This window comes from Emydura macquarii, unplaced genomic scaffold (genome assembly GCF_026122565.2).
Source record: "Emydura macquarii macquarii isolate MOO-44397 ecotype Brisbane River unplaced genomic scaffold, CSIRO-AGI_Emac_v2 contig_3450, whole genome shotgun sequence".
NCBI lineage: Eukaryota > Metazoa > Chordata > Testudines > Chelidae > Emydura > Emydura macquarii.
This window is the reverse complement of record NW_027133587.1, coordinates 539,213-561,825: the sequence shown is the minus strand read 5'-3', so window position 1 is coordinate 561,825 and position 22,613 is coordinate 539,213. Positions and strand designations below refer to the sequence as shown.

Here is a 22,613-nt window from a genome sequence, read left to right as displayed (position 1 = left end):
AGCCGCAGCTCCAGCCCAGCTCCAGCCCAGCCCCAGCCGCAGCTCCAGCCCAGCTCCAGCCCAGCACAGCTCCAGCTCCAGCCCAGCTCCAGCCCAGCCCAAGCCCAGCTCCAATCCAGCCCAGCTCCAGCCCCCGGTCCAGACTCACACCTTCCCAGCTCTAGCCCAGCTCCAGCCCAGCCACAGCTCTAGACTCGATCCAGACAAGCCCCAGACCAGCCTCAGTTCTAGCCCAGCGCAGCTCCAGCCCCAGATCCAGCCCCCCTCCAGCCCAGCCCCAGCTCCAGCCCAGCTCCAGCCCAGCCCTGTTCCAGCTCCAGCTCCAGCCAAGCTCCAGCCCAACCCAAGCACAGCTCCACTCCAGCCCAGCTCCAGCCCCAGCTCCAGACTCACACCATGCCAGCCCCAGCCCAGCCCCAGCTGCAGACTCGCTCCAGCCCAGCCCCAGACCAGCCCCAGTCGAGGCCAGCCTCAGCTCCAGCCCAGCTCCAGCCCTGCCACAGCCCCAGCACCAGCACCAGCTCCAGCCCAGCCCCAGCTCCATCCCCGCTCCAGCACAGCCAAGCTAGAGCCCAGCCCCAGACCAGCCCCAGTTCCAGGCCAGCCCCAGCTCCAGCCCAGCTCCAGCAAAGTCCAGCTTCAGCCGAACCCCAGCCAAGCCCAACTCCAGTCCAGCTCCAGCCCCAGCCCCAGCTCCAGCCCAGCGACAGCACAGCCCAAGCACAGCCCAACTCCAGTCCAGCTCCAGCCCAGCGCCAACCCATCTCCAGCCCCGCTCCTGCTCCAGCCCAGCTCCAGCCCATCTCCAGCTCGAGGCCAGCTCCAGCCCAGCTCCAGCCCAGCCCCAGCCCAGTCCCAGCCCCATCTCCAGCCCAACTCCAGCCCAGCCCAGCTCCAGCCCAGCTCCAGCCAAGCCCCATCCCAGACCAGCTCCAGCGCAACTCCATCCCAGACCAGCTCCAGCCGCAGCTCCATCCCCAGCTCCAGCCCCAGCTCCTTCCAGCCCAAGCCCAGCCCAGCTCCAGCCCCAGCCCCATCTCCAGACCATCTCAGACTCGCTCCAGCCCAGCCCCAGCCCAGCCCCAGTTCCAGCCCAGCCTCAGCTCCAGCCGTACTCCAGCCTTTCTGCAGCCCAAATCCAGCCCAGCCCAGGTCCAGCTCCAGCTCCAGCCCAGCTACAGCCCAGCTACAGCCCAGCTCCAGTCCCAGCTCCAGCCCAAGAACAGCCCAGCTACAGCCCAGCTACAGCCCCAGCTCCAGCCCAGCTCCAGCCCAAGCACAGCCCAGCTCCAGTCCAGCTCCAGCCCAGCCCCAGCCCCATCTCCAGACCATCTCCAGACTCGCTCCAGCCCAGCCCCAGCCCAGCCCCAGTTCCAGCCCAACTTCAGCCCAGCCCAGCTCCAGTCCAGCTCCAGACCAGCTCCAGCCAAGCCCCATCCCAGACCAGCTCCAGCGCAACTCCATCCCAGACCAGCTCCAGCCCCAGCTCCAGCCCCTTGCTCCAGCCCAACACCAGCCCGGCCCAAGCCCAGCCCAGGTCCAGCCCCAGCCCCATCTCCAGACCCGCTCCAGCCCAGCCGCAGCCCAGCCCCAGTTCCAGCCCAGCCTCATCTCCAGCTGTACTCCAGCCCTGCTGCAGCCCAAATCCAGCCCAGCCCCAGCCCAGCTCCAGCTCCAGCCCAGCTCCAGCCCAGCTCCAGCCCAAGCACAGCCCAGCTCCAGCCCAGCTCCAGCCCAGCCCCAGCTCCAGCCCAGCTACAGCCCAAGCCCCAGCCCAGCTACAGCCCAGCTCCAGCCCCAGCCCCAGCCCAGCTCCAGCCCAAGCACAGCCGAGCTCCAGCCCAGCTCCAGCCCAGCCCCATCTCCAGACTCGCTCCAACCCAGCCCCAGTTCCAGCCCAGCCTCAGCTCCAGCCCTACTCCAGCCCTGCTGCAGCCCAAATCCAGCCCAGCGCCAGCTCAGCTCCAGCTCAGATCCAGCCCAGCCCCAGCCCAGCTCCAGCCCCAGCTCCAGCCCAGCCAGAGCACAGCCCAAGCACAGCCCAGCTCCAGCCCAACCCAGCTCCAGCCCCAGCTCCAGCCCACCTCCAGCACAGCCCCAGCCCAGCTCCAGCTGCAGCCCAGTTCCAGCTCCAGCCCCGCTCCAGCCCCGTTCCAGCCCAGCCCTAGCCCAGCCCCGCTCCAGCCCCACTCCAGCCCAGCCCCAGCCCAGCACATCCCCAGCCCAGTCCCAGTTCAGCACAACCCCAAATCCAGCCCAGCCCCAGGGAGTCTAATCCGGTTTCTGCTAGGCAGGCTGTACATCCCTTGAGCCCAAGTGGGGCCGGAAGGCTTATCTGGTGTCCACGATTCTGGCTGCCATGTTCCGTGAGTCCTAGCGAGGCAGGGAACGTGGCGTCCATCCTTGCGGACACCATATCTGCCTCCCTGCCTCGGTCAGGGTTTCGGGACGTGCCAGCCGAACTCGTGGACACCGTATCTTTTTCCTTGCATCGCTCGCGGTCACAGAACATGGCAGCCAGTCTTGGGGACACCGCATTGGCCTCGAGGTGTCGCTGGAAAGAGGTAAGTAGCAGTCAGACTTGCGGACACTGTAGCCGCCTCCCTGCTTCGCTCGGGGTCAAGGTACGTGGCAGGCGGATTTGCGCACAACATATCTGCCTCCCTGCCTCGCGCAGGGTTTCAGGACATGCCAGCCGAACTCGCGGACACCGAATCTTTCTCCCTGCATCGCTTGGGGTCACAGATCATGGCATCCAGCATCGCAGACACCCGATCAGACTAGCTGCCCCGCTTGGGCTCACGGGATGTACCGTCAGTCTCGCGGACACTGCATCTGCCTCCTGACTCGCTCAGGGTCACAGGACGTGGGAGCTGGCCTGGCGGAAACCGGATCAGACGCCTTGCCTTGCTCGGGGGCATGGCAGATGGCAGCCAGCCTTGGTGACACCGGTTGTCCGCCGTGTCTCGCTGGAATGCGGAATGTGGAAGTCGGTCTCTCGGACACTGTATCTGCCTCCGTGTCTCGCTCAGGGTTTCAGGACGTGACAGCCGAACTCATGGACACCGTATCTTTTTCCCTGCATCGCTCGGCGTCACAGAATGTGGCAGCCAGCCTCTCAGACTACCTTCTTCGCTCAGGGCTATGGGACATAGCAGACAGCCTGGCAGACACTGTATCTGCTTCCCTGCCTCGCTAGGGCTCACGGAACGTGGCAGCCAGACTCGTGGACACCAGATCAGCCTTCCGGCCCCACTTGGGCTCACGGGATGTACAGCCTGCCTAGCACAAACCGGATTAGCCTCCCTGCCTCGCTCATGCTCGCTGAACGTGGCATCCAGACTTGCGGACACCATATCTGCCTCGCTTAGGGTTTCAGGACGTGGCAGACATCCACAGGGCTTCAGTATCTGCCCCCCCACGTGGCTCCGGGACACGGGACTTGGTAGCAGGCCTCGTGGACACAGTATCATTCACCCCGCCTCTCTCGGAGTCACAGAACGTGGCAGCCAGCCTCGCAGTCACCGGACCGAACTACCTGCTTCGCTCGGGACTAGGGGACATAGCAGGCATCCTGGCAGACACTATATCGGCCTCCCTCATGGCATAGAGAAGTGGTAGCTGGCCTCGCAGAAACCAGATCAGACTCCTTGTCCCACTTGGGCTCACGGGATGTACCGCCAGTCTCGTGGACACTGCATCTGCCTCCCTGCCTCGCTCGGGCTCACGGAACGTGGCAGACGGCGTCCCAGACACTGCATCTGCTTCCTGACTCGCTCAGGGTCACAGGTCGTGGGAGCTGGCCTGGCGGAAACCGGATCAGACGCCTTGCCTTGCTCGGGGGCACGGCAGATGGCAGCCAGCCTAGGTGACACCCGTTGTCCGCCCTGTCTCGCTGGAATGCGAAAGGTGGAAGTCGGTCTCGCGGACACTGTATCTGCCTCCCTGCCTCGCTCAGAGTCACGGGTCGTGGCAGCCAGACTCGTGGACACCAGATCAGCCTTCCTGTCCCGCTTGAGCTCACAGGATGTACAGGCTGCCTCGCAGAAACCGGATTCGCCTCCCTGCCTCGCTCGCGCTCACGGAACGTGGCAGCTGGCCTTGCGGACACCATATCTGCCTTCCTCCCTCAGTCAGGGTCACAGGACGTGGGAGCCGTCCTCGCGGAAACCGTTTCTCTCTCCCTGCCTCACACAGGTCCAGGAGACATGGAAGCCGGCCTGGGAAGCACCGGGTCTGCCTCCCGGTTTTTCTCTGGCCTAGGGACTTGGCAGCTGGCCTCGCAGAATCGGAATCGGCCTCCCTGCTTCACTCAGGGCCATGAGATGTGACAGTTAGTCTCGCAGAGACAGGATTGACCTCCCTGCCTTGCTCGTTTCCAGAGGATATGGCAGCCAGCCAGGGAGGTTCCGTATCTGCCTCCCTGATTCCCTCTGGGCTTAGCGACATGGCAGCTGGCCTCGCAGACACCGGATTAGACTCCCTGCCTCACACAGGTCCAGGAGACGTGGAAGACGGCCTGGAAGGCACCGAATCAGCCTCCCTGATTCCCTCTGGGGTTAGCGACGTGGCAGCTGGCCTCGCGGAAATTGGATCAGCCTTCCTGGCTCGCTTGGGCTCACGGGATGTACCGCCAGCTTCGGACACCTTGGATTCACCTCCCTGCCTTGCTTGGGGCCACAGCAGGTGGCAGCCAGCCTTGGGGACACTGAATTGGCCTCCCTGTCTGGCTGGAAAGCGGAACTTAGAAGTCTGTCTCGAAGGCACTGTATCTGCCCCCCTGCGTGGCTCCGGGACACGGGACTTGGCAGCAGGCCTAGTGAATAAAGTATCTGCCTCCCTGTGTCTTTCGGGAATATGGTATGTGGCAGCCGTTGTCGAGGACTCGTATCTTTCTCCCTGCCTCGCTCAGTGCCACAGGACGTGGCAGCCTTCATGGCAGACACAGGATCTCTTTCCCTGCTTCCATCAAGGTCTAGGGACGTGGCAACTGGCCTTGCGACCACCGCATCTACCTTCCTCCCTCACTCAGGGTCACAGGACGTGGCAGCCGGCCTTGCGGACACGGTATCGTTCTCTCTGCCTCTCTCGGAGTCACAGAACATGGCAGCCAGCCTCACAGACACCGGATCGGACTACCTGCTTCGCTCGGGGCTACGGGACATAGTAGGCATCCTGGCATACACTGTATCTGCGTCCCTGCCTCGCTCGGGCTCACAGAATGTGGCAGCCAGCCTCGCAGACACCGGAGCACCGGTGCTCAACCAGCTGGTCCTGTGCATGCTCTGGCACCGGCTCAACACCCTGGTCCCGCCCCTGGGTTTCTTGGCCCAGCTCCAGATGACTGTTCTGGAGTTCTTCTGGCCAGGACTGCACTGGGTCTCTGCAGGGATTCTGAGTCTTCCCCTGGAGGAGGGAGGGCAGGGCCTGTGCTGCCTCCGCAGCCAGGTCCATACCTTCCACTTCCAGGCCCTGCAGAGACTCCTTTATGGTGCAGGTAGTCCGGCATGGAGCCACTTGGCGCACGCCTTCCTCCGCTGCCTCCGAGGGCTCCGATTCAACCGGCAGCTCTTTTTTCTCCAACCGAGGTGTCTTCCACGAGAGCCCTCTGAGCTGCCGATCTTCTACCAGGACCTCCTCCGACTTGGAGGCTGGTCTCTGCCTCCAGGCCCCCTTTTGTCCCCAAGTGTGAGGATCTCCTCACGGAGCCCCTGCTACACAACCCACAACTCGGTGTGCAGGTAGCAGAGAGCCCCTCGGTGCGACCGGGGCTGGTCCTGGTGAAAGTCACCAAGATCGGAGACCTCCTGGACTACGACCGGGGGGGCTGGGTGGACCCCCATGCGATGGCTCGGCGCATAGGGCTCTCCACCATTTGAACCACCTGGCGCATACTCCAGGAGGTGAGGGCAGCCTTGCCCCCTGCTGCTCACTCCTACCTGGAGCGGGTCCTGGGTGAGAAGGCTCCCCGCCCGTGCTTCAGCCCTGGCCCTCCAGCACTCTCCATCTTTGCGAGCCCGCTCGGCCCCTCCCCTCCCACGCACTCTGCCGCCTGTACGAACTGTAGCCGGTCCTTTTCCGAACCACGCGGAGACACACTTATGCTCCATACACTTCACCTCCCAGCCCTCGCATCCCGCCCCAACACTAAGTTGCGTGACCTACTGCCACCTACAGAGGGTGGGGACCCCCGGTGGGCCAGCTTGTATTCCACCTTAACGCCACTGCCCACCGGGCACATCAGTTGGCGGCTCCTCCACCCCCTCCCCCTCCTTCACCCCCGCCCCGACACCTGCCCCTTCTGCCCGCTTCCATCTACTCCAGAACCTCCTGATGAGGTTCTGGCTGCACTTTTCCCTGCACTTGTTTATTTACGCACACTCCGTGCATGGCCCCACAAAGTCGCGGGACCTCCTCGTCAACCTCCTTTTGGCCCTGGCCAAAGTCGCCATCTATAATACCAGGGAGGGGAGGTTGGCTAGCTAGGCGCCCTCCATCTGTGGGGCCTATTTCTGTTTTCTTCTACGCTCACGTATCCAGGCAGAATTCTTCTGGGCGGCATCCTCCGGCTCCGTCGACACCTTCCGGGAGCGGAGGGCGCTGTCCGGGGCTTTCTGCTTGGTGTCCCCTTCCGGCTCCCTTTGTTTATACCTATGACCCTCACGCCCTTTCCTGTTTTTACATTTGTTGTCCCACGAAATTAGTTACATTCTGGGTCTAGTGGCTCCTCCCCTTAGGCTGGGGGAGGGGCCATAAACGGTGGGTGGACACCCACATGCTGGTTTGTAAATAGGACCACTCTCCTACTGTCCTCGGCCCTATCTATATCACGATACAAATAAAATCAAGAACTCACATCACTAAAGCTAATTTATTATACACATTACTGAACTAGCGATGGGTTGAACACACTGCTAGCAAGTTAAAGTCAAATCAGTAAATCAAAAAGCAAACAATACTACATTGGAATCAAATCATCAGTTTAACCCAATCATCAGACATATACAACCGATAAACCACTCTTATAAACCCTAAAACAGAACTGCATGGAGGAGCGTGTCCGCTTAGTTATAAACCCCAGTCAGAGAACTTCACGCAGGCTCCCCACCTGAAGCCAAGCCCAGCTACGGCTCACCCCCTCCGCTCGCAGGGAGCAGAGCACAGCTACGGCTTGCCTCCACCACTGCAGTTTAGACGGTAACCTTTTATACCCATACTATAAATACATCAGAGGGATAGACACCAGTGAGGGAGAGGAGTTATTTAAGTTTGAGCCCAGCATGGGGACAAGAACAAATGCATATAATCCAGCACTCATCAAATTTAGGCTTGAAATTACAAGAAGGTTTCTAACCCCCAGAGGAGTGACATTCCACAATAGCCTTCCAAGGGGACTAAAACCAAATACGTTTCAAGACTGAGTATGATAAGTCTACAGGGGGACAGCATGATGAGATGGCCTAAAATCACATATGGCCCCACATGATTGCTGTTACAAACATCTCCAGTGGCTATCGATGGGAGACGAGAGGGGGAGGGCTCTAAATTCCTACCGAGATTTTTCTAACCCAGATCCCTGGCTGATGGATCTTGCTCACATGTTTACAGTCTAACTAATCATCATATCTGGGTACAGAGCTGGGGGAAGTGCACCTTCCTGTGCTATATGGGGCACAGGTAAGTCGCTTGTTTGCCTAGAGTAAATTGTGGAGTCTCTGTAGTTTGAGATCTTTAAATCATGAGTTGAGGACGTCAGGAGCTCAGCTGTAGGGTGAGTTCAGGGTAGGTGGGTGAGGGTCTGTGGCCCACAATGGGCAGGTGGTTAGACTAGATGAACATAATGCTCCTTTGTAGACTTCAAGTCTATTAGCCTCTGAGAGCTGAGGAAACTGCATCACAGAACACATGGGGAGTTGGAGGGGGAAAATGAAGAAGATAAACTCTACGTGGTTCAACCAGAAGGTAAACTGGCTAAGGTGATGCAGCAGGAGGGACCCCCTTCGAATTCTCCCATCACCTTAAGGTGTCAGAGACGCTGAAACAACACTTTTCCCCACCATGCTCCTGCTCTTTATTACTTCTAAATATATTTTAAATAGGAAAAAAGGGTACAAAAAATCATCTTCAGCACAGTCCAGGGCACAGTATGAACAACTGGGAATGAGACAATCTGTTCCAAAGGTTGAACTCAGTGGCTCTAACAGTCACTTTGCAGTGCAGAGGAAGAGTATAAATGTGATGCTCCAGATTGGCTTTGACGGGGAAATGGCGTTTGGGTCAGGTCATGAGGAAATGCACTAGTTAACCCTGGACACTCTACTCGGGCTGTGTCAATACTGCAAGAATAGTTGTGTTTTTACACCAGAATAGCTAAGTCAAGCTACCTAACACCATGGAAAATCGTACTGGAGACAAGGCCCACATAGGTTTTACATTGATAGAACTAGCTGCAGTCATAGAATCATAGAATATTAGAGCTGGAATGAACTTCAGGAGGTATCTAGTCCAACCCCCTGCTCAAAGGAGAACTAACCTCAGCTAAATCATCCCAGCCAGGGCTTTGTCAAGCCTCAGCTTAAAACCCTCTAATGATGGAGATTTCACCACCTCCCTAGGTAACCCATTCCAGTGCTTCACCACCCTTCTAGTGAAAAACTTTTTCCTAAAATTAAATGGGTTTACCCACTTTCTCCTCTGTCTGTTTTGTCTGCTGCCTGTCTGGTCTGTGCTGACTCACACAAGATTTTCCTTTCTCAAGTCTTCTGGACACATTTCCTTGGGATCTTCGCAATAATATCCTGTGTGGTTGCACTCGCTCAGCGTCCATCTGCAGATGATTCTGTTCCCCATTCTCACTCACGATATCACTACCAGCTGGGATAGAGAAACCTCAGAAACACGGTGGACAACCAATGTAAGTGCTGAAGTCCCCATTTTTTTCCCCTAGGTGACAGAAACTGCGATTAATTCTGCTTCTACCTCCTATTCAAACACTCAGAGGTCAGGGCGGGAGCTACTGCCAGGTGTCTGTGAGCATGGATAGGAAGCCATGAGCAATATTTCGTCTGAGGCTGTGTCACATGCTGGAGACAATCCTGAACTGAAAGAGTTCACAAGGTCTTTTGAGGGAATCCCAGCTCTTTCCTTCAGGCATCCACATTTTTTGAGTTAATTATTCCTCAGCTGTGCAGGCACCTCTCAATATCCTTTTTTCTTCTGAGTCCTGGATTTCTGGGACCCATGGTTCTTCCCCTTTTTCCAGCTGGGAGATCACATAAGATTTGGGAACTGGAAACCCTGCTCAGGGTAAAGAAAATAAGGGAGCATCAGGTGGATTCATGGGACACTTGTCAGAAAAAAAATGTTCTATTATTTAAATCTGAAGGAAGAGCCACGACTTGAGCATAGTGACTCCATTTTAGTTATTTTATTTTAGCCGTCCCTCTTAGCTCTTGAAACAGCAGGGCCCCTCTGCGTCAGAATGCTTGTCTGTGTCAGAGTCATGGAATGTTTCCCAGAGAGGCAAGAAGATAGCTCCGACTGGTTTCTGCTAGTTATGTAGCCCTGAGAGATAAACCAGGCACCCATGCTAGATAAGGTTAAGTTAGTTGTCAATATATTTTAATGAATATGTATACCTGTATAATTAGATGGTGTAGAAATGTAAGCCAATAGGAGTGTTTGTATAAGAAAAGAGTGTATCTATAAAAAGTAAGAATGTATGCATATGTAATTCCTTTGTCTATGTTATTATAAATATGGAAAGAATGTAAACTTCAGGGTCTCTCTCTCTACCCACTGGTTGGGAAGCGTCTGACCTCTGCAGAAATAAATTCTGGAGACTGTTCACGAGACCTGCTTGGCTGTTTTTATCCGGTGCAGGGAAACGAACCTCCTGAAATATTTTTCAACAAATCCCGGCCTATTTTAAGGCAGTAAAAAAAAAGGGCTAGCTCTCACATCTGCTTTTGGAGGATTTAACCATCCCCATCTCTCCTGTGAGTGCACAGAGCCAGACACTCTTAAAAGGGGCTCTTAAAGACGGAAGAGGCTAGCCACAAAGTAAGCACACATCAAAACCAGAGGTGTCCCCGTCTTTGGGTCATGGGGGGCTCCCTGCTGCTAATGGGAGAGTTGGCTGGAACCTTTTCTCCACATGGCCAGGAATGAGGCGTTCACTCTGTGTGCAGCGTGGGGTCAGAATCATCCCCGAACCCCCTGACAAACGGTCTCCAGGGGAGGTTGCTTCCGCCCTGCTAAGATACAGCTACCTCTGAGGTGGCTTCATGGCAGCCATTATTTGCTAATGATGGATCATGGAAATATATTAACTTTTTGGCTCCTCCAGTTACCTGGGAAAAAAGCATCTGCCAGGGCTCCCTCTGCCTGTGTGAACACAGCCAGCAAGGGGCGGTAATAACTTTCTATGCACTCATCCAACACTGTAAGGTGAAACCACCACTGAGTAAACTTCTCTCTCCTCTAGAAAACTGCAGGAACTTATGGTTCTACAGGGGAAACTATTGACAGAGTCCTTGTCTTAGATATGGGGAATGGGGGCGGTGGGAAGGGGGTTAGCACTGCCACATCCTGATCTGTTACAGAAGACTCTGGCCTTACCCTTTCCGAGCTGTGTTCCTGGTTTCATTGAGACCAGTGTTATTCCAGAGTCGCTGCGAGGAAAGACAAGGAGTGGATCTAGATGAACAGTGGGGCAAATGAGATCAGCACCCATCTCTGTGGCGAGGTGATTGCATTAGCTGCTCTCACCAGAGAGCTGTATTTGTTGCTAAAGGCGGGAAGGCTCCTCAAACTCTCTGTCCCACTCTGCTCAGCATACTGGGCTTCAGGTTCCTGTGATCTGCAAGATTAGGCTGAGCAACTGCTGTCCCTGCAGTGGGATCTGTGCTGGGAATTGACCTTAACTAAAGCTTTCGCTGTGCTCCACTGAGGTGAGAGCTTTCTGCAGCTAGTACTAGCCTTCCAGGACAGCCCTAGGCTCTGTTAAAATTAAATTCTGAGCCAAAGGCTCTAGATAACTAAAAGAGATGTAAACCAGGTCTGAGTGTCTCAGTGACACTCTCCCTGCTCAGCAGCTGAGAGGGGGGGCACTTTATTTGCATGGGCTTTGTATCTGCATGAGTACAATTAAGTATTTAGCATAACTTACCTAGGTGCTGAGCATAATGGGAAATGGTTGGCAGGGCTGGTTTTAGGCTACAAACCTCTTTTGTGTTAACTGCTGGGGTAATGAAATGTTGTCCTTCAATTGTATGAACAGATGTCAGCAAAACTGTGCTTAGTCTGTTACGATAGAATCTGCTCCCTAAATTAACCAGAGCTCCCCAAGGGTGGCAGACAGATGTTTCAGCCTGGAAACAGGGGAGGGGGAGCAGGAGCAGTCTCCTACTGGCACTGGTGGGCTACCCCAAGGCATGGAGTCTCTCTCCCTCCCCCTCCCGTTGTTAAAAGGTAGAATTAATGACTCATATTAGTGTCTTTTGTTTCTTGAAAGCAGGGACATTGACTGTATGTCAGCAGAAGGTTTGCCCATGAGCTGAAATCACTAAGAGCTGAACCAGTAGAGGATCTGGGCAACCTTGCCTGACAGCTAACAGGGCTGAGTGAGCACCAGGCAACTCTGGTGGGAGGCTGGCACTGACTGTGCAGTTAGTGCTGGTGTGGTCGGCAGAGAGGCTGGGACAGTCGGGGCTGGTGCAGTCAGGGTCGGCAGAGAGTCCGGCACAGTTGGTGCCAGCCTGGTGTAGTCAGTGGGAGCCAGGTGCGGTGGGTGCCAGCGGTCGGTGGGAAACAGGCGTGGTCGCTGCCACCGGTCGAGGACTCAGGGAGGCCGAAGGCGGTAGGAGAGAGCAGAACAGAGGGGGCCTGCTCAAGCTTGTGTCGGACATGAGCGGCATGCAGGGGTGGAACCACACCCAAGAGGTGGACATTGCAACTAAGCCGATCAGTACAGGAGGAAGAATGAAGGGAGAGGCGAAGGACACACCCCAGTACTCTGGGAGGGGTTTGGCTCATTGAGTTCATGAACTCTGTTTGCACTGTTTTTATGCCGATTGCTCAGGGATGGAGAATGGAGTAATGTGTAGGTTGACGAGCTGGGCCTTGTACAGTTTGGGCAGGGTTTAGCTGAGCTGTGCATTTGCTTGTCAAATGGCCTGAGGAGGTCGCTGGAGGGAGGAGGCCCGGGTTAGGGCAGGGGAGAGAGGGAGAGACGCAGACTCGCTGTTCTGTTTGTGCCTCCCTTTTTCGTGCCTACTTTCTTCTGCACGAAATTCCAAGGCTGTTCTGTGAGCCTGGCTAGCTCAGTCGGTAGAGCGTCAGACTTTAATCTGAGGGCCCAGGGTTCAAGTCCCTGGTCAGGTGTGGAAATGCAGCCTGCGTGGTGACCTGTCCCTTGACAATAGCGGCTGTGTCCCCTCCTTGTCCTTTTCTTCAGGTCTTGGAGATCTGGTTTAGTTGAATTGCGCGTGCGCTTATCCGATGGCCTGAGGGGGGCGCTGGAGGGCAGGGCAGGGGAGAGAGGGAGAGATGCAGACTCCCTGTTCTGTTTGGGCCTCGCTTTTTCGTGCCTAACTTGTCTTCTGCACCAATTTCCAAACGCGCCCCCCGAGCCCGGCTAGCTCAGTCGGCAGAGCATCCGACTTTTAATCTGAGGGCCCAGGGTTCAAGTCCCTGGTCGGGCAGGCCAGTTGCTGTTCCGGACTTAACGGTCATCTGACTGTTGAAAAGAGCGGCCGTGTCCCATCCCCCAACTTTTCTTCAGGTCTTGGAGAGTCCCAGGAAACAGCCTTTGTAACGTGGAATGCACGGCCAACTTCCTGAGATGCCCGCTGCCCTCAGAGCCTTGAAGAAAGTGGTGTGTGCCCAGCTGCTGAGATAATGCTGGGGTGGGCAGATAGGAGATGGAGGTCTTGAGTGAGGGAGGCAATCATTTGCCCACACAACGTCCAGCCCGTAAAAATCAGAGGGCAGAGCGGCCCCCGCTTCTCGGTCCCATGGTGTAAGGGCCAGCACCCAGGACTCTGAATCCTGCGATCCGAGTTCAAATCTCGGTGGGGCCTCGTGTCTCCTCTCTTACTTCCTAGAGATGGGGACGGCTTCGCGGCCGCGTCTCCCTCCTCGAAATGACTTGGGAGCCTACCTTTTGATGACTGCCGTTTGTGGGTTGAGCGCCACGGGGGACGTACGCTCCAGACGGCTCGGTGTTCCCGCAGCCCTCTGGGACGCGGAGTGAGCTGGATTTAGGCTGAGTCGTGCAGCTGGGCCGGATGCCTGGCCTTGCAGTGAGCCCCGGTGCTGGAGCTACCGGGCAAAGTCACTTTGGCGGTGTGGGCGTACCCCAGCAACGCTGAAGGGCGGGCATGTGGGAGCGAGGCTTAACATTCCTGCCGATTGCTCAGGGATGGAGAATGGAGTAATGTGTAGGTTGACGAGCTGGGCCTTGTACAGTTTGGGCAGGGTTTAGCTGAGCTGTGCATTTGCTTGTCAAATGGCCTGAGGAGGTCGCTGGAGGGAGGAGGCCCGGGTTAGGGCAGGGGAGAGAGGGAGAGACGCAGACTCGCTGTTCTGTTTGTGCCTCCCTTTTTCGTGCCTACTTTCTTCTGCACGAAATTCCAAGGCTGTTCTGTGAGCCTGGCTAGCTCAGTCGGTAGAGCGTCAGACTCTTAATCTGAGGGCCCAGGGTTCAAGTCCCTGGTCAGGTGTGGAAATGCAGCCTGCGTGGTGACCTGTCCCTTGACAATAGCGGCTGTGTCCCCTCCTTGTCCTTTTCTTCAGGTCTTGGAGATCTGGTTTAGTTGAATTGCGCGTGCGCTTATCCGATGGCCTGAGGGGGGCGCTGGAGGGCAGGGCAGGGGAGAGATGCAGACTCCCTGTTCTGTTTGGGCCTCGCTTTTTCGTGCCTAACTTGTCTTCTGCACACATTCAGGTCACTGTGGAACGGTGCGCATGAAAAAAATTTCACAAAGCTACTTTTGGTGGCCTAAAGAGAAGGCAGGAGCTTGTACTTCCTGTCAGAGTGTGAGGAACATGCCTCAGTTGGCACCCCTTCATCCATGGGACTGGCCTGAAAACCCATGGCAGCGTATTCACATTGAAGGAAGCATGTTCCTGGTTGTTGTAGAAACCCACTCTAAATGGCCAGAAGTCTCTGTAATGCCATCTACTACTGCTGAAAGTACTATCCAGAAACTGTGAAATCTTTATTCGTTTCAGTCTGCCAGAAAAATTTGTGAGCGATAATGGACTGCAGTTCGTCTCTCAGGCATTTGAAAATTTTATGAAAGCAAATGGGATACATCTGCAAGGGGACATTCGTCCATTCAAAAGCGTCTGAACACCTTCTTACTATCCTACAGAAACACGTCATGCTACGACCAAAGCGTCCCCGGCCTTTCTAATGATGGGACGACAGCTGCGCACGTGCTTTGATCTGCTGAAACCCACCAAAGCACGACAAGTTGTGCAACATCAACAGCAAAACCAAGTCATCAGACATGCACACAGAGCAAAAGACCAAACCTTTAGTCCTGTCCTAGCTTGGAACCATGCTTCTGGAGCTAAATGGTCCCTGCTACAGTCATTGCCCAGACAGGACTTGTCTCCTACCCTGTCTAGACTGCAGATGATCTCACCTGGTGCTGGCATGTAGATCAGTTGTTGCCAAGTCATACACGTCCCAAGGCCACATCTCCAGTTGAACTGCCTGACCTCACCATTACAGGTGAGATATTGAGTCAAGAGTCACCTGTTCCTGACTCTCCTCCATCCACCTCTGCAGCAGATACAGGCCCCTCCCCTGTTTGAGCAGATTCAACATCTTCACCTGTTCGAGCTACGAGTCCTGAGCCCATCGTTAGACCCGCAGCAATAACGCCTTCATGCAAGAACACAGAAGTCCATCGTAATCCACTTAAAGAGAGAAAGACTCCTCAACAGGTGGATCATTAGCTAGGGCAAACCCATGTTACAGGGCAGAATAATCCCCAGGGTTTAGCCGGGTAATGAGGCAGTCTGCCCTCATTCCCTAGCTTAGTGATTGTTCTGTTAAATGGCTGTTTTCATTAATGGGGAAAGAATATGTTGTGTATTTTGTGTCTTGCCTGGTTGCTGTAGAAACAGAACTTAGCTTATTGCCATAGCAATAGAGTTAGACTATTAGGGGATAGTTCAGTCAGTCCTGGCCGGTTTTAGAATCATAGAATCATAGAATATTAGAGTTGGGAGGGACCTCAGAAGGTATCTAGTCCAATCCCCTGCTCAGAGCAGGACTAACCTCAGCTATATCATCCCAGCCAGGGCTTTGTCAAGCCTCAGCTTAAAAACCTCTAAAGATGGAGATTCCACCACCTCCCTGCGTAACCCATTCCAGTGCTTCACCACCCTCCTAGTGAAATTTTTTTTCATAATGTCCAATCTAGACCTCCCCCCCTGCAACTTGAGACCGTTGCTCCTTGTTCTGTCGTCTGACACCACCGAGAACAGCTTAGCCCCATCCTCCCTGGAACCCCCTTTCAGGTAGTTAAAGGCCGCTATCAAATCCCCCCTCACTCTTCTCTTTTGCAGACTAAACAAGCCCAGTTCCCTCAGCCTCTCCTCATAAGTCCTCTGCTCCAGCCCCCTAATCATTTTTGTTGCCCTCCGCTGGACTCTCTCCAACTTGTCCACATCCTTTTTGTAGTGGGGGGCCCAAAACTGGACACTAAATGCGGCCTTACCAAAGCCAAATAGAGGGGAATAATCACTTCCCGTGACCTGCTGGCAATGCTCCTCCTAATGCAACCCAATATGCTATTAGCCTTCTTGACAACCAGGGCACACTGCTAACTCATATCCAGCTTTTTATCCACTGTTACCCCCAGGTCCTTTTTTGCAGAGCTGCTCGTTGGTCCCCAGTATATAGTTGTGCATGGGATTCTTCCTTCCTAAGTGGAGGACTCTCCACTTTTCTTTGTTGAACTTCATTAGGTTTCTTTTGGCCCAATCCTCCAGTTTGTTTAGGTCCTTCTGTATCCTATCCCTACCTTCCAGGGTATCTACCACTCCCCCCAGCTTAGTGTCATCCGCAAACTTGCTGAGAGTGCAATCTACCCCATCTTCCAGATCATTAATGTGTTATTAATCATTAATCATTTAGTGTTAGTTCAATAAAGACACTCCCTGTGTTGCATCTCTCTGTGATCCTGAGCTGGTTTCTCTCTCTGAATACAAGCAATTAAAAGGATTCGACATAACACGGCTAGCTCCACTGAGCGCATCACACTTTAAATCCGTTAGTCCCAGGATTTAAATCTGTGCTTAGGCTGACTGTCCTACTGGTTTACGAATTTAGAGCTAATATACAATTTTCTCTGCAGATTTCTCCTGGTTTTCTCTTCAGGAGTCGCAGCTTCCTAGGACGAAGGCGCTTGGGTGGCTTGCACGGAAAGAGGCAATTTACTGACATGCTCAGTGGGTGGCCTCCAAATCTGGTGTCAACAGGGCCTCTCCTGCTCTTTTATGAAGCCTCCTGTTCCTAATTCTTGCGGGGGTGGGGGACATGCTGTGATGGGGGTGGTGGCTGCATCTATTGACTTCCTCTGCCTTGCAAGGAATTTGGTGACTCTCCCACGGAGGTACAGCGGGGGGCGGGGCTCAGGTGGGCTAGACAGGAAATTTGGGGGGAAGGGGGGGGTCTGTGCTGTGCCCGCCCCCTCCTAGCCCGGATGTCCCGCCCCCCCTTGCCTAGGCCGGAAGCCAGAGCCAGGCAGTGCCCCAAATAGTTTCTCCTCCTGCTCACAGCAGGGAATCACTCGCAGCGGTAAGAGCCGCCCGGGGGTGGGAGCCCGGCTGCGAGGAGCTGCGACCCGCGGGGGGGCGAGGCCCAGGAGAGCGGGTCAGTCCCGGTGACGCTGAGCGCAGCTGGAGGAGGGGGTGTTGTTTGCAGGGCACAGGGAGGGGCTGGAGCCGGTGGGGGCCGGGCCGGGAGCAGGAATGGGCTGAGAACAAAGCGCAGAGGCTAGAGCGGCTCGGATTCGGATTGGATCCGGCGCAGACACTGGGCCAGGCTCTGTAACACACCAGCCGCTGCTGGATCCGGGAGCCCCGGCCAAGCCCCGGCTGCTGCCTGGGGGGAAGGTCCCCAGTTGGATCCAGCCCCCCAGGGCAGCTCCGGGACCCGCCACCGGCTGCTCCGCCGCCAGAGACCCCCGGGAAAGCGCTGGGCACTGGCAGGCAAGTGACTCTCGGTCCCGGGAATCGAGCGGCTCCGTCCTCGCTCCGCGTCTGCCGGGAGCTGGTGAGCTGCCCCGCCAGCGGGGGGGCTGCAGCGGGGATCTGCCCCGAGCACAGCTGGGATCTGGGGGGAGCCCAGGTTTCCCTTGGGGGTGGTGGGGTCGGGAAGGGACAGGAAACAGCCGGAGTTGCAGGGAGGGGAAAGACACTGTGACATGGGGGAGGTTGAGCTGTGTGTCTGTGTGTCTGAAATCCGTGGAGATCACCCCCTTCAATTATCCACTCTCTGCTCTGCTCAGATTTTGCCCTGTTTTCTCCTTAATTCGCAAATGTCAATTTAAAATCTCAGGTTTTTGGGGGGCGTTTCCCACCCATTGTATCTGCGGCAGGAATTTGTCCTTGTTCAGGTGGGAAATCGTTGCCCAGGGTCATTCCCCAAAAGGGATCGGGGTGAGCGGGGGCTGTTTGGGGGAGCCCTGAGATGTGGCTGCCTCTAGGGTGGAGATGGGGTGGCCGTTCTCTGCCAGCAACAGGGCTTAGAAGGGACACAGGAGGGGGAGAGAGGAAGAAGTGTCCTCCATGGAGACTGGCCAGCCCCCGGTTACCCAGTCCCAGTTTCTGCCCCTCCACAATTGCCACCAGCTGCCAGTCACCTGCCCCTCCCCTGCTGTTGCCCCCTTCCCTCTTCCAGGGAGCCTTCTGGCTCCATCTCCCCCTCCTTTGCCCTCTTAAAGCAGGTCCTCAAGGGCTCCCTGCTGCCCATGTGAATGGTGGCGGTTGGACGGTCTGTTTATGTATTGGCCATTCATATCAAATCCCTTCCGACATTCCCCCTTTCCCCTCTAGTTATTTAATATCAATATAAAACCCCCTCAGATCTTGGTGTTTTCCTCTCATATTATCAAATATGTAGTTTGTGACCCGTTTTCTCCACAAATCCCAAAGATTGATATAAAATACCCGAAAATGTTGTCGCACTTTCTGCCTCGTTTACTATTACTAATTAAATATGCCCTGAGATTTTCCCTGTCGCTCTATAAAACACTAACAAAATCTCAGATTTAGTATTTTTCTCAAATTCTTAAACATGGATATAAAAATCTTTGAAAATGTTGTCCACTTTTTCTCTATTCAGTTATCAAATATGGATGTGAAATGCACTCAGATTTTACCTCATATCAACAACTGATATAAAATCCCTCCACTTTTCCACTTTCCTCTCTTATTTGCAAAAATAGATGCAAAATTCCTCAGATTTCCACCCTTTTCTCTTTGATTTCTGAACATTGATCTCAAAGCTCAGGGTTTGCCTCTTTCTATGTAATTATCAATTGTCAGTTAAAAATCCTCTTGGGTTTGGATGCATTAGCACTCCCCCACACTGATCTGTTTAAGAGGATCCTGGTCCTCATCCTTTCTGAACTGAGATTCTGGTTTATTGATACGAGTGTTCATTCGGAGTTACTGCAAGGAAAGACAAGGAGTGACTCCAGATGGATAGTGGGGCAAATGAGATCAGCACCTGTCCCTGTGGAGAGGTGGTTTCATTAGCTGCTCTCACCAGAGAGCTCTGGTTGTTGCTAAAGGAGGGAAGCCTCCTCAGACTCTCCATTCCTCTTTGCTCAAGATGTTGGGGTGCAGGTTCTTGGGTTGGAGCTGCTGCCTCGCCTGTGATCTGGGAGACCAGGCTGAGCAGTGCTGTCCACGCAGTGGGTCTGTGCTGGGAAGAGACCTTAATTAAAGCTTCCTCTGTGCTCTGCCAAGGACTTTCTCCAGCCCTAGGCTCTGTTAATACTAAATTCTGAGCCAGAGACTCCAGGTAAGCGAGAGAGACGTCAGGGAAAGTGCTGGGGAGTGGCATGAACGTGACTCTGCACAAACAGCCCCTTCTCATTTCTCCTCCTGTTAGCAATTTCAGGAGCAAATCCAGTCATGGGAGAGGAAACCTCCCAGGAATGGGACTTTCCCAGCTAGACGGGCAAGAGAGGGGACAGGGGAAATGATATAAAAGGGGAAAAAGAGACTGAAAAGAGCAGTGGGAGAATTGAGCGGAGAGAGAGATTTCCAGATCTCTAATCTGCCCCGACACAGGCATTTACGTCGGCAGGAGCAAGGCTGTAGTGCAGACACTGACGTAATTGGGTTGACGTAAGCTGCCTTTCATTGACCTAACTGTGCTGTGAAGACCAGGCCTTAATAACTCCAACTCCGTGAGAGGCTTAGAGCTAAAGTTGATGCAGCGGCAGTGTAGACACTGCATTGCTTACATCAGCTTCACTGGCCTTCCAGAGCTGTCCCACAATGCCCACTGTGACCGCTCTGGTCAACGTTTTCAACTCCGCTGCCCAGCATCCAGCCATACAGGAAAAAGCCCTTCTCCTTTTAAAGCTCCATGATTTTTTAAAATTCTATTTCCTGTTTGTTTGGCTTGCAGAGCTCACAGAGCAACTGCACGGCTGATTATGCTGGCTACACGCTCCAAACACACTCCTGGGACTGCACAGGAAGTGGTGGACCTCCTGGGTCTGTGGGGAAAAAGGGCTGTGCGGGAATTGCTCCGATCCAGCTGGAGAAATGTGGACATCTATGAGCAGATCGCACGAGGCATGGGGGAGAAAGGCTATAAAAGGGATCCACAGCAGTGCCACGTGAAAGCCAACAAGCCGCAGCAGGTGTACCAGAATGAAAGGACATCGTGCAGTCGCTCTGGTATGCAGCTGCAGAGGTGTCGCTTTTACGAGGAGCTGCATGGGATCCTGTCAAATCCCCCCTCCCTTTCCTCTCTGCTCTGAGCTTTGCAACCCCTCCAAAGACACCCTGGGCTAGAGTGGCACAGTGGGGCAGCTGCCCACCCTGCACTGCTCTGTCAATGCAAGCGCTGCCGCTGTGGATGCATAGTGTAGACAGGCAGAACTGACACAGTTACTTCAATGGCTGTATGGCTACTTACGTTGACTGAATTGTGTAGTGCAGACCTGCCCTGAGTGTTGGACTCTTACTCCCTCAGGGGCTGGTGACCTTTGAGGAGGCGGCTGTGTGTTTTACCAAGGAAGAGTGGGCTCTGCTGGACCCCGCTCAGAGAGCTCTCCACAGAGACGTCATGCAGGAGAACTATGAGAATGTGACCTCACTGGGTAAGGGTTCCTGTCCCCTGTGTTATTAGAAGAGGATATGACTAATTAAGGTACATGTCATCCCTACAATGCAACCTCTGCTCTGACCTGTTTCCACATCATCCCAACATGCCAGTGACACATGTACTAGCACCCTGCCCTCCCCTGCTACAGAATACTTTGGGGACAGAGCACAGGAGCAGTTTAGCACAATGTCAAATATCTCCTGTTTGCTACGGTAAAACTGAGGGTTAGGTCCAGCGTAATGAACAGAAGCTTCCTACCCCTGGCCTTCACTGAGACACTGAACCTACTCCACATAAACCAGCTCAGAGTTGCAAAATGATACCCGTGCCTTACCCTCACCTTGAGGATTTCTTCTGAGTCATTGCCTTCACTTAGCCCTGGAGACCACTAGCCTTTATGCCACCAGACTGCTGACAATCCCCATGGCAAGAACTCACCCTTACTGACACAGCCTACAACACTGAGCACTGAAATGGGGCAGGCTAAGTCCCTCGGGGTTCCCACGCCCGTCTCTTCATACCACGGTCACAGCTCTGCCATGCTGCGCCAACTCGTCCTGCCACCATTCAGCGACAGCCACAGCAGACACAGTGCACATGGCTGGAAAGCATAAATGCTGGTAGTCCAAGCTGTAGAACACAACACAAACCAGGATATGTTCTTAGTCCTTCCTTGAATCTCTTTAGATTAATAGATTTTCAAGGCCAGAAGGGATGATTAGGCCATGTACTCTGATCTCCTGTCTAACACAGGCTATAGAATTTCATCCTGTTACTGCTGTACTGAGCTAAATAACTTGTTTGACTAAATCATCTTCTAGAAAGGCCTCCAGTATTGACATAAAGACGTCAACAGCTGGAGAGTTCTCCAGTTCCTGTGGTGGTTTGTTAACCTTTGCACCACCCTGACAGAACCGTTCCCAGTGGCTCTTACCAGCTGCAGGGTTGTCGGTGGGCACACAGTTAAGGTTGCATTGCAGGGATGCCATGTACCATATTTCCCCATGTATAAGACGCACCTTTTTCTGAAAAATTTGGGGTCTAAAAACTGGGTGCGTCTTATACAGTGGTTGTAGATTTTTTTACTTGCATTTATGATGAATAAAACTTGAGTTCAATAACATTTTTTTTTCAAATTTCGGGCCCCAAAATTAAGGTGTGTCTTATACATGGGGAAATACGGTACTTCAACTCTTCATTTTCTGGTTTGCAGAGGTTTTAGTTTAGCATAGAATGGTGAAAGGCAGGAGACAGCCCTGAGCAACCTTAACTCCGCAGTAAAGTAGTTTATGGATATTTAGTTTGCTTCATTTTTAGTGGACTTTTTGCCACTATAACTGTGTCTACACTCCACCTTTTGCCACAGCATAGCTGTCTTTGATTTGTGGAAGGGGGAGGTGGGGGGGATTTTGCACAGCCTTAAAGAGCAGAGCTGTCCTGGCAAAACTTTAAAGAGCAGAGCATGTCAGCGTCCGCATGTGGATTTTACTGCACTTCTAAATATTCTCAACGTGTAAGCGATAGACGCATTCAAACCGCTGAGCCCTCTTTGTGTCTCCCTTCAGAGTCCAGCCCCTGTTCCACTGAACATTCACAGTGCTCACTGATTCACAGCTATTCCAGCGTACCAATCACCTCTCTGCTTAACACACAGCACTCAGGTGTGTCCAGAGTGAAAACATGTAAAAGTTTATTTAATGATGTCTAGAGACACGAGACAGCAAGTAGCAGTATTGGGGGGAAAATAGTTACACATCACGTCAAATCAGAACAGTCTTTCTAGAACCTAGACTTACAGAACTGGATCTTTCCATGTGTTATACCGCCATGCTCGTGCAAAGGCCTTCCAGCCTTTTACAGCCAGGCTTGGCTGTGATCTTCTGTTTGTGAGAGGAAGCGACGCTGTCACCTCGCCCTCCACGGTTGAAGATGCAGGGTGAATCACTAGACACCCAAATGTGTCCCGACGTTCCATTACCTTCACTCAAACAGCATCCTACTACTTTTTTTTTTTTTTGAGTAAATTTCCTCGTAACTCTTCAAGTTATGTCCAGGTACAGCATAGGAGAAAAGTAAAACTTGTTCTCCTACTTTCCAATCATTTTCTCTTATCCTCTTGTCAAAATACATCTTTGTCTTTTTCTTTGCCTTTCCCAATGCATTAGCTACCTACAGGTGTACTTGTTTAAGGTGTTTTTGCAACCTTTGCACAAAAAACATCCATTTTAATTCCTTCAACGTG

At 53.8% G+C, this 22,613-nt stretch overlaps 2 non-coding genes and 1 pseudogene across 2 annotated transcripts; all 3 read left to right on the top strand.

The window, feature by feature from the left end:
- LOC137144292 (zinc finger protein 850-like) overlaps positions 1-22,613 on the top strand; it is a 275,276-nt pseudogene that overhangs the window by 244,030 nt on the left and 8,633 nt on the right.
- On the top strand, positions 12,632-12,704 carry TRNAK-UUU (transfer RNA lysine (anticodon UUU)). Its single transcript has one exon. It is a non-coding gene; the product is annotated as a tRNA-Lys (tRNA).
- TRNAK-CUU (transfer RNA lysine (anticodon CUU)) lies at positions 13,652-13,724 on the top strand. Its single transcript has one exon. It is a non-coding gene; the product is annotated as a tRNA-Lys (tRNA).